The sequence below is a fragment of the Equus quagga genome, chromosome 21 (assembly GCF_021613505.1).
Source record: "Equus quagga isolate Etosha38 chromosome 21, UCLA_HA_Equagga_1.0, whole genome shotgun sequence".
Taxonomy (NCBI): domain Eukaryota; kingdom Metazoa; phylum Chordata; class Mammalia; order Perissodactyla; family Equidae; genus Equus; species Equus quagga.
In genome coordinates this window covers 13,590,363-13,595,859 of record NC_060287.1, presented here as the reverse complement: position 1 = coordinate 13,595,859, position 5,497 = coordinate 13,590,363, and the positions used below count along the sequence as shown (strand labels likewise).

Below are 5,497 nucleotides of genomic sequence, written 5' to 3'. Positions count from 1 at the left end.
CCCGCGGCGGGGCTGGCGCTGGCGCTGGCGGGCAGGGCCGCGGGGCGTCGGGGCGGCGGGAGCGATCGCGGCCGGCGGGCTGCGCTGGCGGCCGGGAGGAGCCGTCTCCGGGGAGATCCCGCCTCCCCTGTCGCGGCCGGCTGTCCCCGGGAACTCGGGGGCCCGGGCGGCGGGCCGGCCAAGTTGTGGAGTTGGCCCCGGGCTCGCCGATCGTGGGCCGGCCGGCGCGTCCGCGGAGCCGGGCTGGGCGCGGGGGGCCGGCCGGGGTCGCGCCCCGCTCGGCTGCCCCCCTCGGCCGCTCGCCGCGCTGCTCGCGGTCCTGCTGCCCGGGCGTCCTGGGCGGCGCCGGGCGCAGCTCCCCGCCTCTCGCCCGGGGGCCTCCCTGCGCGGTGCTCGCCGGATTCGGGGCCGGGAAAAGTGACTGGGAAAGGGGACCGCGCTCCCGGGCCCCCAAGACCCCCAGGCCCGGCCATCGGGACTTTTCCTCCGCCTCCGGAGGGCGATGCGCCCTGGACCCGAGGCCTCAACCATCACTTGCTCCCTGAGCCCGAAACCGGGCTCACATTTAGGGTGAGCCCCGTGGAGGTCCTGGGAGGCTTTGGGAGCCTTCTTTTCTCTCCTCTTCTGTCTGTCTTCTTACTACTCGTGAATATTCTTTAATGAAGGATTTCCCTGGAAAGATCCTACAAACCCTCCCATCCTTTCCAAAGTAGTTTCCAAATTTTAATCAAGAGTTGGTGTTCAGTCTGAAGGAACAAAGGAATCAGCTGTGTCTTCGAGGCGAACAGACTGGGCGGCTGTGACACATGTTGATCTCTGAAGCGTTACAGGAGTTTCTACCTTCTCTCTCGTTAGTGATTTAATTGGGTTCTGAAGATAATCAAAGAACAGAATGAGAAGTACTTTTGCGTTTTTAAAATATTTTGTTGATCGGACGTTTTATTTGGGGAAAAAATGAAGACCTTCCTAGCCACAAGGACTTTTCACTCAGTTGGTGGTGGAGCAGAGTTGGAGTTTGTCTCTGGTGATGTGAATGATTAAATGTGAGGTGGCGTGTGTGGGGGGATTGTCTTTAGAGGAAGAGAGACCGTCGGTAGTCGACCAAAGTAAAAATGGTTGTCTGTCTGTTTGTATATGATAAGTGCTCTTTGCCTTGGAGGGGGGGCATTTGTGAAGCGAAGGGCTTTGGTAATTCATTCTTTAAAATTATGAATCGCATGGAACCTGCTTATTAGTGAATCACAGGTTTAGCAAGTAGGTGGCATCTTCCTGATGTGATTATTCAATGTTTAATCACCAGTTTGCCACCTTTGTTGAAGAGACACTGAAATAAGTGGACTTCTTAAATAAATGGTGCTTCAACTGCCTGGCACCTAAGTATGGGTTGCTGCCTGGTGTATGTTGAAATGTTTTTCAGCTTTGAAATTAGTTGCTCTGTTTTTGCCCAGCGGTTTGATCATGTCGAGTGGGTTTAACTGGTTGAGAGAGTAGTGGCTTCATGACCAGTAGTAACTTTTCTCTGCTTGGAATTAGTTCCTAGAGACAAAGAAGAGGCAGTCAGTGGAACAGCTACTACGCTGCAGGCTGTAGGGTTTGTAGTCTAGTCTGTTTCATACACTCTGGTGGAGAAAGACCTCTTTCCATACTTACCCCTGAAAGTGCTCTAGGAGTGTGAGTAGCATATATATTTGGAAAAAAAAAAAGACTGTTCATTGCTGGTTTTAGTCAAATCAGTTCTCTACAGTGCCTTTGAGGTCACTGAAAACCAGGTTTAGTGCCTATGGAAAGACTTGAGTTAGACTCACTTCTTGCATGTGCCTGCACACTGCAGAACTCGCATTTTACTAATGTAAACACCCTAAAATATTATAAGTTTGCAATAAAGAAGCGTCTGTAAAAGAGGCTAAAGGCTCCTCTGACTCTTGCAGTTTTAAGAGCAAAACATCATGATAAAAAATAACCTATACCACCACCTAGAGTCTGTTTGTTAGTTTATTGCTCCTGAAGTTTGCTTTAAATTGACATGTCTCTTGCGGTTCCAGTATAGCCAAAAAATGATTAAAAAGTGCTAGCTTTCAAAAGGCCATCCAAGAGAACCATTATTTGTGTAATAAACAGTAAGTGCCAATTGAAATTATCCTTGCCACCTTTAGAATTGAAAATTCTCACATATCAAGTTGCGTGGGCTTTTCTCCAAAAGATATTAATTCAAAAGAATTTAAAACAGGGAATTTTCAGTTTGTGCTCCAGGGTAGCTCTGATTGCTTAAAGACTTTCTGCATTGTTCCCAGAGATTCAAGAAATCTTACAGATTAAGTGCCATTAGGACTTTTTGAGGTCCAGGTGAAATGAAAACGATGATGAAACAAAAATTTGAAGGAGTGTTAAAACTCCAGAAATTCTGAATGTTCAAAACGTAAGAGAGAATGTGGACTATAGTAGAGTTGTGGTTCAGAGATGTGCAAAGTGAAATCAACATGAAATAAAGTGGTACTCTGTCTTGCTGTGTACAAACTGTACACAGTAGAGCAATCTGTTCAGTGGGAACCTCAGGAAGGCAGCTTTGTTGCCATGTGGCTTATCACCCTGTCAGTGGAGGAAGTAACATTCCTTTAAATGGTGTAACCTGAGAGAAAGATGGCCTCCCAGATCTTTAATTAAATACCAGTTGAACAGAGAGAACTAGAACACTGTATTAATTCTGTCAAACATCACTATTTTAGAACATTGAGGACAACTAAAAATGAATTAACTTATATCTGAAAGCAGAGTTTTATGAAAGGTGACAGATGAGGCAAAATATGTCAATCTAATGGAACAAATAGGGAGGTAAGGAGATATGTCATCCTTGACTCTTTAGAAAGATGAGAGGGAAGAACGTTATTATTAATTGTACAGATTCCATTGAAAACCAACGCTAGAAGACAATGGCATAGAAGTAATTTTAAATCAGAGTGTCTTAGGATATGTGATGGTAAAGGGAGTAGGTTTCTAATTTTAAAACTTTAAGATTATAAGAAACTTGAAAGCTCATATTTTAAGTGTTGTTCTGGAAAAGCATTAGTGGTTTAGTGTATTGGGTTGAAAGATAATTCTGCCCAAAATAAGTTCAAAACATCTAATTTTTATCAAGAAAAATATTGTTCACTTTAAATTGTGAGGGGTTCAGTTTTGCTCTTCAAACTTTAGATTGCCTGATACAGTTAGTTTTTAAAGTGCAGGGTAATGGAGAAGAAGGATTCTAGCTTATCTGTCTACACTGCACCTCTCTCTCCCTTTATTGCTCTCTCACTCTCTCATCCCCTTTTCTGAAATAAATACCTTCTACATCTTTGGATGTTTTCTTCCATTGCCTTCATTTGTAGCTTCCCTTCTTGGCTGTGATGGGTGAAGGTTCCTTCCTCTTGTGCTTTTTCCATATGCCCCTTCATGTGGTTAACACACAACCAGGGTGGGTTTCGTTTTCATAGTGATTTACTGTTACATGGATGAAGACTGGAGGAAAAAAGCATTTGCTATCTTACAAAGTCCTTTGTACCCATGTCTTCCAACTGGAGAAATATTGTTATGAAAAGCAACTTTTCATTACTATTGAAAAGTCAAAGAAACATTTTCTGTTGAATATGGGGGGAGGGACCTTTCAAGATAATGAGTTTGAATCTGTGAATTAAATTGTTCAGGGTGCATTTCCTTAAGTTGCGGTTCTTTGAGGGGACTGTCTGGGTGGAAAATGAGCAAGCCTATTCTTTAGTGTTTATGTAAGGTAATTGCTAGAGAAATATAACACCAGAATGGTCACGAGAGTTGAGAAGGTAAAAATCAGGAGTATTAACAGATGAAGCAGCCAATGGAATGGAGCTGAAGATTATGTCCAGAGGTTGGAATGAACAAAAAGTAAATGCAGGAGAGAGATCTTGTTTCTGCATCCTGTTTGCATCTGATGCTGAAGCAAGGACATGAATTGCTTGGTAATGGATTCCCTTTTGTGAGGGCAGCAATATTGTGTAAATAGTGGTTGTTTGAGGAGGAGAAACGACAAATTCCCCACTGGTGTGTGTGCATACTTTGTTTTTGAATGTCTCTTAAGTATATTTAATGTAGAGGATCAAAACTGGTACCAGAATAGAACCAAAGGTTAGAGTCTGTTTGGAAGAAAATGAGTTAGTAACAGGTCACCTTTTCTTTGTTCTTTTAAGATCTGGTGTTTTCCAAGGGTCCTATTGAACATGGAAAACAGAGTGCTGATGTTTGGGTGGTGAACTGGGGAACTCTTTCATGGAATTTCTGATAAAGATAACTTGATGTAAATAACTACAGAAAGAATATTTTTTTTAAGCACATTATCTTATGATTCAAGGGTAAGGGGAGAATTAGGACCAAAGAGACCTCTGAAGTCTTGTCAGGGTTTCTTTACAAACTAAAATATAGAGTCTATCTGGTTTTTTTGTTCCTTGAAATTTAATGTTCAATGTGATGGATATTGAATATTTAGGATTCTGAAAATTAGAGTGCATTTGGAACAGAACTTTCTTTTCATTTTGCTACAGGTATAAAGGGTAGTTTTAATTTTTCATAATAAATATAAGTAGGATGTAATACTAATTGTTGTCACTACTATAGTGCGTACTCTGCATTATGAACCTTGAAATTCAAATTGATTCCTGTACTATCTTGCAAATATTACAGATAAAGCATTATAAGACTTGTGGTATTTTAGCGTATCAATACACCTGAAACATAAGATAATTTTTCTTAAATTCATAAAGCGTTAGAAGAACAAGAATGAGGAAAAAAATAAATTTGATCCTTTTTACCATTGTATTAGGATTTTGTTAAAATTAATATCTTGAATGATGCTAGGGATAGCATTTAGCCTGGAACTCCAGAAGTATTATAATGAGAAACAGATTTGAAGAATTTAGACGACAAGCAACTCAAAAGTGTAGAAAAAAGTCACTCTTTGGAGTTATGGGAAAAGGGACTCCACTATGTATACTTCCAAATTTTAAGATATTTTATAAAGGCTATTCCTATTTTGATAAATTGTTCTTGAAGATAACGTTATGGATAATTATCTGTTAAAGAAATTATAATTCATCTGCTTTGGTTTTTGGTCAAAGTAAATTTAAGAAGAACTCCAGAATATGTTGAAACTTTGGCTAGGAATATGCTTGTGATGTCCCTCCATCCCTCCATCCCTCCATGCCTCCATCCCTCCATCCTTCCATCCTTCCATCCCTCCGTCCCTCCGTCCCTCCATCCCTCCATCCTTCCCCATCCCTCCATCCCTCCATCCCTCCATCCTTCCATCCTTCCATCCTTCCGTCCCTCCGTCCTTCCATCCCTCCATCCCTTCATGCCTCCATGCTTCCATCCCTCCGTCCTTCCCCATCCCTCCATCCTTCCATCCTTCCATCCCTCCATCCCTCCATCCTTCCATCCCTCCATCGTTCCATCCCTCCATCCCTCCATGCCTCCATGCCTCCATCCTTCCATC

At 42.7% G+C, this 5,497-nt stretch overlaps 1 protein-coding gene across 5 annotated transcripts in view; it reads left to right on the top strand.

The window, feature by feature from the left end:
* Nucleotides 1-5,497, top strand: part of NRIP1 (nuclear receptor interacting protein 1) — a 93,206-nt gene that overhangs the window by 1,451 nt on the left and 86,258 nt on the right. Inside the window, exon 1 of one of the 5 annotated variants that reach the window (XM_046648045.1) lies at nt 479-570. The exons of the other annotated variants lie outside the window; for them this stretch is intronic. The gene's annotated coding sequence lies outside the window, so the exon portion shown is untranslated. Of the gene's footprint in view, nt 1-478; nt 571-5,497 lie in introns of those variants that run through there. 5 annotated transcript variants of the gene reach the window in all.